This window comes from Mya arenaria, chromosome 6 (genome assembly GCF_026914265.1).
Source record: "Mya arenaria isolate MELC-2E11 chromosome 6, ASM2691426v1".
In the NCBI taxonomy this organism is placed as follows: Eukaryota; Metazoa; Mollusca; class Bivalvia; order Myida; family Myidae; genus Mya; species Mya arenaria.
The window spans coordinates 46,624,090-46,636,462 of NC_069127.1; the positions used below are offsets into that span (position 1 = coordinate 46,624,090).

At 34.3% G+C, this 12,373-nt stretch overlaps 1 long non-coding RNA gene across 1 annotated transcript; it reads right to left on the reverse strand.

Moving 5' to 3' along the window:
- Positions 1-655: 655 nt before the first annotated feature.
- Positions 656-11,007, reverse strand: LOC128238900 (uncharacterized). Its single transcript, XR_008261789.1, has 5 exons — positions 10,899-11,007; positions 6,345-6,437; positions 3,228-3,320; positions 2,790-2,833; positions 656-2,092 (listed from the first exon to the last, which is right to left on the reverse strand). It is a non-coding gene; the product is annotated as an uncharacterized LOC128238900 (long non-coding RNA).
- Positions 11,008-12,373: the final 1,366 nt, after the last annotated feature.

The following is a 12,373-nucleotide window of genomic DNA, read 5'->3' on the forward strand; positions in this document are numbered from 1 at the left end:
CCATTCATGTATCTTAGTTCTGGTCCATAAACGAAATTCAATCCACCAGTGTTAAGCAATGTTGAGGCTCTTTGCTACTTGAAATATTTTTTGTCTTCGGCGAGCAGGCTCTGGCTGCCTTCAAATGGATGGAACTTGGAAAGGGTTTTTAAATGTATTTGTGAAATGCTTTTATTATGTTGTTGTTGCTATTCATTGAATATATGATCAGACCATAATTTTTGCATTTTGATGCATGAAAAATGCCTAATTAAGCGACGCCGACGGGTATCAATCCAGCGAATTCGTACGGTACTACAGAACAGAAATGTTGTCGGTGCGTTTATAGGTCAAGCTGGTATAATCTTTCTCACTGTTTCTTTTCTAAAAAATAACACCTCTGCATATTGTAACTCTTATATGGAAGTAAAACAGATAGTCATACTAACTGCCCTTAATTTCAATGGCTATTTCAGCGTGTGATAACGACTGCGTTGAAAAAACTGAATCACCCAGTGTGTTACATGGGACTAATACTGTAATGTAATGCGAACAACGCATCATCTTGTGAAACTAAACTGACTCCTTTGCACTTTAAGGATGTGACACAGATATCTCTTTGCATATACATCAAGGATAATGTCAGCAAGTCAGTAAAGTTTCCAGAAGTATTTTATTGGTCCGATTGTAATACTGTAATAGTTAAGTGTCAATTAACAGAAACTTCAGATAGATGGATATATTTATATAGCTGATCATTACAAGACAGGTATTAAATACGAATATATCAATACTAAGTAATCAGTATAATGTAGACAAATGGATACAAATACATGTCAAAAGAACCTCGGATACATAACATGCTCGGATATGTGAAATAAGTACATAATTATCAATAGCCGGAAAGTAGATAATTTTTAGCTTCAAAGAGCAGAATTCATACTTCTATTTATATGATAAAATATGTTGAAAGTCCACTTTACACAACAATCACTATTAAAGCTATTCAAGTCTAAACTTGATTGTCAGACTTTCCCCTGTTAGTTAAAATAACTTACAAGGCATATCTTATTTCAACATTGAACCTTGATCTTGCCAAGGTCAACAAGAGCGCCATGAGGAGAACACCAGCGCTCGTCTGTATTTTACTCCTTCGAAAATGAGGCATAACTCAATACAAACTAAAGCCAGAGTTATGCCCCTTGATGTACACATGCATATAGTCCCTGGCAACATCTTAACCAAGTTTTATTTAAATATGAAGTGATTTAGTTACTGTCCTAGGTTAAAGACTGCATGATGCCCACAGCCCTGACAGGTGCCAAGGCATATCACAATACCAAGATACTTTTTTCTGAAAAAAATTCTTTTACAAAAATTAATGCATATCAAATTTCAGTAATAAACAAATCTTCATTCATTGGCTCTAGATACAATTCAACCAAACAAATACTTAACGTTTTGATAGCAAACAGAAGAAAGCTAATACATTTTTGTTTGACATGTTCATACATGATGATATTTCATTTGCATTTCATCAATTTATCCAACAACACGAAAAACATCACATCACTGAGAAGTGATAGAAGCATTCAATACAAAACAATACCATACACCATTATTTACCATGGAACAAAAAAAAACAATTGAATACACTGCAGTGTAAATGACCACAAACATCAAGGACAATTCTAGCAAAATCACCTCCAATTGAGGACAAGTTATTACCATATTCAATTTCAAATTTTTAATTGTTAAAAAACAACAAAATAGAACAATATCCAAAGAATATGTCAATCACTGATGGTATTCAGATATAAAGCTTAAATCAAAATGCATTCTAGTCTACCGTATTCTATAATTTAAAGTATCTATTTGTTAAATTGTTTGCTTTTTGATGAGCCTATTGCAAGGCCAGTTGCCTTGTTCTAATGTACCCTTTCACCATTGTCCTTGATCGCTTGGCAAGAATTGGATACTTCTTTATAAGTTCAAGACATTCTAACTTAGAATGGAGGTGGAGTATTAAGTTAAAACACTTTTTAAGGCCATTTTCTACCACGTCTTCTTCAGCCTAGCTCCAAGGTGTTCTGACTGTGGCTGATGGTTTTTCCTAAAACACAGAAATACAGGCTATTTTATAGACAAAAAAAATCACTATATTTTCATCTATTTTGAGCACTAAAATATGAAAGTGTGTTCTTGACAGTCCTCTATAGGACAAATAACCATAAAACATATAATCCTATATTAAAACATGTTTTATCAATTGAAGTTGTCTAGGAATTAGCAACAGTACCTCTGCAAGTCAATATATAAAGATGACCTGTATTCAAGATGATGTGTTTTCACTGATAACCTTTATATTATTTGATTTCTGAATTTTTACAATAAAATGGGCACGGTAAGCAAACTCATTTTTCTGTAGCACTGACCTGAGCAACATGTCTTACAGTGCTATATAATATACATTGTTGTCAATGTTAAACATGTTTGACTTCAGGATTTTATTTGATATGTAGAAATTCAATTCAAGGCCTTTCTGTTAAATACAATCAGATATTTTCACTGTAACTTTTTACACTAATCAGTAACGTGACACACATTCTGGCTAATTTAAACACTGAATAAGTTTTTCTTAAGATTACAAGTATGGTTGTTACACAAAATTAATTGTACACTAAGGAAGACAACAGAAAAGCCTGATCACAAAAGTGCACTTACTCCTTTACAGAAACAACACTTTTTAAATCAAATTTGCTTTAAGAATAGAAATTTCTAATTTTTACAAATTTCAATATAATTCTTACATGGTTTGTGCCAATCCAAGCATTTACGACTGCTTCGAGTTGACCTATGGAGACAAAAACATATTATATACGCAAATAGGTCTGCTATGTTTCTTAACGCTAACAATTAATGCCATTTATAATAATGAAACAGGTGTCTCTTGACAAGTATTATTTGAATGAAATTGATGTACATTAACAAAACCTCTTTCTGAGGACTTTTTAAAAATATCACCTCCAATGGAGGCCAGTTACTTTTATTAGACACCATGCCGGTATTGAGATCTCAGGTATTTCAAATTTCATTGATGCCTATTATTTGAAATGCAGTACTGGTTATGAAATATTGAAGGTGTAGTGTTTTTAATAGAGGATATAATTCATCTCAAACACACACACACACACCAACCTCCATTTAGGGAGACAATTTATCTTATATTATAAAAACGATAAGTGTACCTATTTCAGTCCCTGGTTGATCAACGGAGCCATCAACATTATCAACATCCACATAATCAGTATCAACAGTATTCACATCATGACACTGTCCAGCTGCAATACAAAAACATCACATCACTGAAAAGTGACAAAAGCATCAAAAACAGAACAAGACTATACATTATGGTATTTACCATAGAAGAAAAACTACTGAATACAGTGCAGTGTGAATGACCTCCAACTGAGGACAATTCTAGCACAAACACCTCCAATTGATGACAAGTTATTACCCTTGGACAACACATATAAAACTATTTCATAAATATCTCTTGTTTCAAATATCATCTTACTCTAGGCACTTCAAACGATTTAGTCTTTTAGACAGGAGGCACGTTTAAAGAAAGTATTTTAAAGAAAACCCACTGACAACCAATATAAAAAAAAATCTGCAACTTCTAGTTAAGAAACAAGAGCTGTTGTAAGACAGCGCGCTTGACTACGCCGCTTTGACTTAGAAGTGAAAACAATAACAATGTTATATGTGCCTGTCAAACACAATAAAACAATCAAATTAAAAAAATGAACAAGAAGCGGGATGTGACAAAACCAGGTTTTTAATGATTGGCAGAAGATATTCAGTTTCAACTGCTTTCTTCTATCTTTAGTAGCAGTGACCTTGATGCCATGGGCCCCAAACACAATCCCATGGAAGTCCTCCATAAACTCTTCCTACATATTAAGTTTGGTCACAGTATGTCAAACATAACTGAAACAGTAATCTATTTTTAGTAACAGTGACTTTGACCCAAGAGGGCCGAAAGGCAATCCATCAAAGCTCTGCATATTGTACTATATACCAAGTTTGGTCACACTATGTCAACCCTTACTTGAGATATTCAGTACTTAGCATATTTCTATTTTTAGTAGCAGTGACCTTGATTCCATGGGCCCCAAACACAATCCAATGGAAGTCCTCCATAAACTCTTCCTACATATTAAGTTTGGTCAAAGTATGTCAACCATAACTGAAACAGTAATCTATTTTTAGTAACAGTGACTTTGACCCAAGGGGACCGAAAGGCAATCCATGAAAGCTCTGCATAAACTTGTCCTATATACCAAGTTTGGTCACACTATGTCAACCCTTACTTGAGATATTCAGTTCTAAGCATATTTTTATTTTTAGTAGCAGTGACCTTGATTCGATTGGCCCCAGACACAATCCAATGGAAGTCCTCTATAAACTCTGCCTACATATTAAGTTTGGTCAAAGTATGTCAACCATAACTGTTACTACATTTTCCCGTGCTAAAGAAGTTCATTACTTTTATTTGGATTGGTTTTTCTTACTACTTAAAGACCGACTGAATTAGTTTCAGTAAGTTATCTGTCCTCTGACGGTACCTTCATCATTTTTACTTTCCTGGGCTCTGTTAAGGTAGTGCGTGGATTCCCTGTGGGCCACTCACATTTTTTCGTATAGGTTTTACAATTTAAAAACTTGATACTTGTACCTGAGATGTTAAATTTCTCTGATTTTTGATAGTTAGAAATAATTACTATGAGTTTATTTTTTTATACTGTGTTTGTCAATTTTTGACACTCGACAGAATTGTTTCAAACTTACAGCCTAAAGTTGCATTATGGCTTGCCTGAGCAGCTTGCTATATCTAAGGCATTTATTAGTTTCATAGTTATTTTGGTTTTTACAGTGTTATTTCCATTTGAATTTAATTAATGAACTTGAATTCTTGAATAGATTGTATAAAAAAATGCAAACATCTCAGTTGTTCTTCACACCCAACCTCTCTGCCTTTGCCCTGTGTCGAACCTGAGGGTTCTTGTAACCGCCCGTGCGGCTTACTACCACTCGTTGAGGTTCGGTTACACAGTAATCTATTTTTAGTAACAGTGACATTGACCCTAGGGGGGCGAAGTCAATCCATGAAAGCTCTGCATAAACTTGTCCCATATACTAAATTTGGTCACACTATGTCAACCTTTACTTGAGTTATTCATTATTAGCATATTTCTATTTTTAGCAACAGTGACCTTGACCTAGACCATAACTCTAGGGGCCCAAAATACAATCTCAAAAAAGGTCTCTATAAACTCTTCATATATACCAAGTTTGGACTATTTATTTCAAACCTAGCTAAAATTATTCCATTCATAAGGTGACTTTGACGCTGCCCTCCCACCAGCCACCCGAACAATGACGCAAGTCGACATTTGAATAACTGGTTTTCCCTTTATGGAAATGTGGTTAAGAATATATATAAAAATGTGCCTTTCAAAGGATATAAAAAGAAAAATTGAAAAAAATCATTCCCATAATTTGTATTAAGGGATAAAATGGAGTTATGTTCCTTGTTCTAAGATGGTCATCAATAATTATGCGAAGTATTAAGGGCATTGGATGAAGGTATGGACGTTTCAACATGCCCTTTAACTTTAACCTGCCCTAAAACTTTAACCTAAGTCAATCAGGGGCCATAACTTGTATTAAGGATAATATGGAGTTATGTAACCTCATTGTGTGATGGTCCTAAACAATTGTGTGAAGTATTAAGTCAATTGAATGAAGGGTACTGGACTAATAAGTGAAAATCCCAACTTGCCCTACAACTTTAACCTGCCCTAAAACTTTAACCTAAGTCAATCAGGGGCCATAACTTGTATTAAGGATAAAATGGAGTTATGTAACCTCATTGAGTGATGGTCCTGAACAACTGTGTGAAGTATTAAATCAATTGAACAAAGGGTATAGAAGTTATTAATAAATATCACTACCTGTCCTAAATCTTTAACCGAAGTTCAATAGTCAATCAGGGGTCATAATTTGTAAAAAGGATAATATGGAGTTATCTAACCTCATTGTGTGATGGTCATGAACAACTATGTTAAATATTAAGTTAATTGAATGAAGGGTATTGGACTTCTAAGTAAAAATCCCAACTTGCCCTAAAATTTCAAACCGGACGCTGACGCTAGGGTAAGTAGTATAGCCCTCCTAATTCTTCGAATAGTCGAGCTAAAAACTATACTCTAAGGCTTATCATAAAACAAAACAATATTGCAATTTTGCTCAAATATTAAGCACAAATTCATCTCATATTATAAGAAAGATAAGTGTACCTATTTCAGTCCCTGGTTGATCAACGGAGGCATCCACATCATCAGCATCCACATCATCAGTATCATCAGTATTCACATCATAGCACTGTCCAGCTGCAATACAAAAACATCACATCACTGAAAAGTGACAAAAGCATCAAAAACAAAACAAGACTATACATTATGGTATTTACCATGGAAGAAAAACTACTGAATACAGTGCAGTATGAATGACCTCCAACTGAGGACAATTCTAGCACAAACACCTCCAATTGAGGACAAGTTATTACCCTTGAACAACACATATAAAACTATTTCTTAAATATCTCTGGTATAAAAATTCATTTAAGCTAGGCACTTCAACCAGTTTTGTCTCATAAAACTTGAGGCACGTTTACTGGAAGTTCTTTATAGCACACCCACTGACAACCAATATTATAACACTTTGCAACTCCTAGTTAAGAAAAACACACTATATTTCAAGCGTATCATATACAACAAAAATCTTCAATCACTTAATATGCTTTCTCAAACCAGGGGACAATTCAATATAATTTAACAGAGCAAGGAGTTTACCAATTGCACTGACGGCAAATAAAAACTTTCTAGTAATTTTAATTGTAAACAAAACATGTACGTTATACCAAAGAACATAAGTGGTTACGCCGACGCTGCTGCCGACGCTGCTGCCGACGCTCGGGTGACTAGGATAGCTCTCCTTATTCTTTGAATAATACCTTATGCTGGGGCCTGAACTATAACTTTCTGTCAACAAAGTTATGTCCTGTTATACATGTAAAATATGTGAGTATGTATTTTCCCCAATTCTGCGACAATATTTTCCTTTAGATTGCCCTATTCATGAAAAAACATTTGATAGAAATCAGGTAAGAATTGGCCAAGAAAAAAACTTTGTCTGCAACAAAATAATTAATTATGCCTCCACTAGAATATGTGAATGCAAATGTTTATACGGCACATCATCACTTACATTAATTTCTACTTTGATAATAATTATATTTTGCTTTTTTTTTAAATTATGCCCCCTTGTTTTAAACAGTATTCTATTTTACAATCAATTATTGGTTACAATCAATTGATTAGATATTGGCTGTAATTGGAAAGCTGTTGCTATTTATAAACTGTTTAACTGTTATATATAACAGTAAGTCACTCTAAGTTGAATTTTATGTATTTTATCGGATATACATGGTAAAGACTGATTTAGACTCTTAGATTGTTTTTTAAAAGAAATAAAAAATATACATTATATCATATCTTGCTTTCAACCGGCTAGTGGTAACATTCAATCGTATTTGGAGATTTTTTTATAAAGATGAAATTAAACAAAATGTACGCCGTTGAATATGATATTGTTTTGGACTTCTGCTACATTAACAATAAATCTGACTGCAAAACAACCATGTATGTTAAAGATAAGTGTTTAACATCACATAAGTTCACATACAACTTCTGAGCATAAGCGACAGTAAATTTTGGACGTTTAAATTGTTGCCAAAAAGTCTCAATTTTGTAGTTGGCAGCCATCTTGAAAATTTGTGTTTCAAGATTTTCAAATCATTATATTGCAATTATTTCTCAATGGCATGTTGAGAATACATTGGATGTATGTTATATTTATGAATTGCAATTTATTTGGACCAACTTTTGATATTTTGGTCAGTTATTTCAGGATTTAATATTCTGATACTTTCACTTTGAAATTTATCGGAACAGGCTTCCGTTGTATTTTCAAATTGTAATATTGCAATAACTGTTTAGTGTAATGTTGAAAATACATTGGATTAATGAATTGTGTATAACATGCAATTGAAATAGACCAATTATTGGCCTTTTTATATCATAATTTAGAATTTGATATTTGGAAATTTGCCGGGAGATTTTCCGTTGAATATTTCTTTTCATCTATTTGAGTTGCACTATAAATGGTTTTCCAACATATTTTTGATGCATATCTTGTAGAATTAGTGCGTATTTCATGCATATTACATTCCGACGTTAACCGGAAGTGACGTTTCATTGACCGGAAGTGGCGTGTTCATCGCCATATGTTGGGGAATATTCAGCTCTCCTATACCTGAGGGCGCCAGTTGCTGACTTTTGACGGTGAAGTAAGTTAAAGTTTAAACTAAACATCACATCCAAATTGTTGGATATTGGATGTCTGACAAATTACAAGCAATTGTCAGTGAATACTACTCGGTGCTTTAAGAATCCAAGGTTTGGATATAACTATAGCTACCCAATACTACTCGGTGTCAAATAAAATAACTGTCACTAAATACTACTTGGTGTCAAAAAGGATTCAAGCTGGGACATAATCATTGTCAATAACTACTTATATACTATTATATACTGTGTAAACAAACCAACAAGTGTCCAATACAATTATTGTTTAAGTAAATTTCCAGTGTTGGGATAGATATTCTAAATTATTGATAATTTTATGATATAATTATAATTTTAAAATATTGAATTACCAATTACTTGGTCATTGCATTGTGTAAACTGGGGGAGAAAGACATTTGCATTGTGCTTGTTATATCTACCAATTATTTGGTAATTATGACTGTTTGAGACCAAACATAACAGTCTAGCAGTACAAGAATATTTTTCAAGGAGAAGTGGATTGTTCCTAAGTTCTTAGGAAACACAGGTATTTTGAAATTGTGACATAACTATAATATATATTTTGAGATCAACTGAATTATATTGTATTTATTGAGAAAATAAAACTATAAAAAAAGTGTTCAGTTGTGCAATCCATTAATTATTTCCAAAATATTGGAACTGGATTAATTAAAAATTACTAAGGTATTGATCTTCTTCTGGGAATAAAAACTTATTCCAAGAACTTGGATTTGATCCTTTAAATCAGCATCTGATTTAAGTTTGCTATCCGTTACAAGCGTATCTATAATAAAGATTCCAAGTAATTTGGAAAGTAATGAGATGAAATGAAAATAGCCAAAGGTTTAAATACAACTAAGAATTTTAGGATAAGGTTTAATTTGGTGAAAAGGGGGAGATGTTTAGGGATGTATTAAATTAGAGAACTATGAATGAAGCAATTGAAAAAGTAAGGGAGGCACAAAAGTTCAAAGCCACAAAGTTCTAATTATTAAACTGTAGGAAACGCATCAAGGGACTCATGGCATATTCAGTTCCTCTTGTTGGTACATTACCACTAGTGTATCCATCAATGCAACCAACATGTGCGTACCAATCCCATCTACCATTTCAACCACCCAATCCATATCAAATGGGTTCATTTCCGACTATGATGCCGCCTTGGATGTATCCATATGCCATGAATCCATACATGATGCACCCACAAATGCACCAAGGTCTGGAAATAAATGGCATGTGCCCAGGTTACATAGGTTATCAGCCAGGGTATGGAGTTAGAATGGGGTTAGGAATAATGAACCAAATAACTTGAGCAGTGTACATGAGAAAATACCTCGAAGTAAATTTCAGAACACGATTACGGGTACGTTAAGGGATAGTGGAAAAAGTATTGGGGTTATGAATCATGAACTTAATAACTTAAGCAGTGTTCATGGGGAAATACTTCAGAGTAAAATTCAGAACCCGATTTCGGGTATGTTAAGGGGTAGTGGAGAAAGTACTTGTATAAGTGATGCCCAGGCTAGATTGGACGATTTAGATAGAGGGCCCCACTTTGACAATTTGGGTAGATGTGGGGATAGAGAAAGTAACTCCCGACCAACAAATGGCAATGTCCGGGAAAGAAGGTCCCATTTTGATGATTTGGGTAGTTCTGGGGCTGTAGAGAGTGACTCCCGACCCACATATGGTAATGTCCGGGAAAGAAGGTCCCAGTTCGATGATTTGGTTAGTTCTGGGTCTATAGAAAGTGACTCCCAAATAACAAAGGGTAATATCTGGGAAGGAGGGTCCCAATGTGATGAATTGTGTCGATTAGGAGCTGGCGAAAGTAAATTCCGACTTTCGGAGAGTAATGGCCTGGACACAAAGTCCACGGGAGACAAACTATCACATCAGTCTAGGTACAAGGAAATAACCCAAGATAAAACATGTGATGAACGTGTCATAAGAGAGAGGCCAGTTACTGTGGCACAAGTAATGGACAAAATGACTTGCTTGTGCCAAGGGTCTAAACCCATAACGAAGGTGTCCGCAGAGAAAAGCGTAGCTCCGGTCGCTCAAATGTCCCAGAGTAAGATACTTGAAATCGGGGTGTCCAGACATATTGGACTAGATTATTTGAACTGGGAGAGAGTAAAATCAAAGGTACTGATGTTACACTCAATTCCAGCAAGTAAACGATGTTTTCAATATGCACGAATGGGGCATTTCCAATCAGATTGTCCTGAACATCATCAGGTTAGGGTTAAAATAAAGTTGCAAGGAAAGCTTATTGTGGAAAGCTAGAACGGGTTGTTGGTAGTAGTTTTATCTCAAGTGCAATATTGATATTTCATGAATACAACACTCAACAGTTCAGTTTAATGTTTTATCAACAGTTTATGTTTAAACAACAATGTCCAACAAATAAAACGCATATACCACTTCAAGAGAAACACTATCAACAGTACATGTTTTCTCAACATTGAATGTCCAACGAATAAAAGCATAAACACCACTTCTAGAGCAACACTTTATTCAAAACATTCACCCATAATAAATGTCTAAATTAATAAAAAGGGGGAGAACTGTAGAAAATAACATTAAACAAATCAAAGCACTGAAAGCACTTATAATAAGTTCAAGATTACCAAGCATGATATAAGGAATCATGATAAATTATTTTACAGAAACAATTTTACACCCCATTGGAAATAAGTGCTTGCACTTTCATGGGTTATCCTTGACCGCAAGGTCTGAAGAAATACAAATACAAAAAAAAGTTTATTATAAATGAACTTATATAACTAGAATTTATATTGCTGCAGACGCTATTGATAACGCTATATGATTAAAAGCGAAGTGTATTGAGTTGCAATTAGGTGTTCAGAATTATTTAAAATAAAAACCTGAAGACGTTTAATTGTTATATGACTTCCTCACAAACAGAGATTAAATGTAGGATACACTGTGATAAATGTAAGGATATGTTTTATGAGCGCTGTGTGAATGATAGAAGGGAGATGTGGGTGACTTTGAGTATGTATGATTGTACGGCTTGCGAGAAGGAGAATAAGGGCATCTCAGGATAATGGAATCTGATTTAACTTTACAGGATGACAGATTCCGAGTCTTTGGAAGGGAGCCCAAAAAGGTCATGGAAAGAAACAGAACGGATAATTCCAATTAATCCCGATGATATTGTACGGGAAATGGAAACCTTATGTTCTCGCAAAGTACAGATGCCATCTGCCAAAATATTGATCTTCCAATTAGGTTTGGTCAAGGACCAAGAAAAGATTAATAGGATTGTTACAGAACAATGCCAAATTGCACAGAGTCGTAGAAATTTTAAGTTCATCCGTGAGGCCAAAAGTTATGCAGATAATATTCTAACGACCGAATGTTTAAAATCATTGGAATCAATTTGGGGAAAGAGTAACTAACCTATTAAAAAGGGAAACTCCTGTTTATCAACAGACACTGGTAATGACGTTTTTTCTAGTAGGGACATTCGCTTTTTGGATTCAGAATCAAATGAGTTGGGTGAAAATGATACAACTGAATCAATTTTAGATTTAGAACCCAATCTGTTGGGTGGTGACGAAAGAGCTGAAACTTTGGTTAATGGCACACTTCTGGATTTAGAATGAATGAGTTGGGTGAAAAACATACAACTGAATCAACATGTTACAATCCCCTGATTAATCAAAGTAATGACGCCATTTTGGATTCAAAACCCAAATTTTGGGGTGAAGATTGTATGGTGGAAACTGAAATTAATGACTCTATTGATATCTCTTCTAGTCAAATTAATGAGACAGTACTACCCGTGAAAGTAGAATCCAATTCGTTGGATGAAGCTATAGAGGTTGACATGAACAACAACATATACCTAGATTTAAACGTAATTGTAA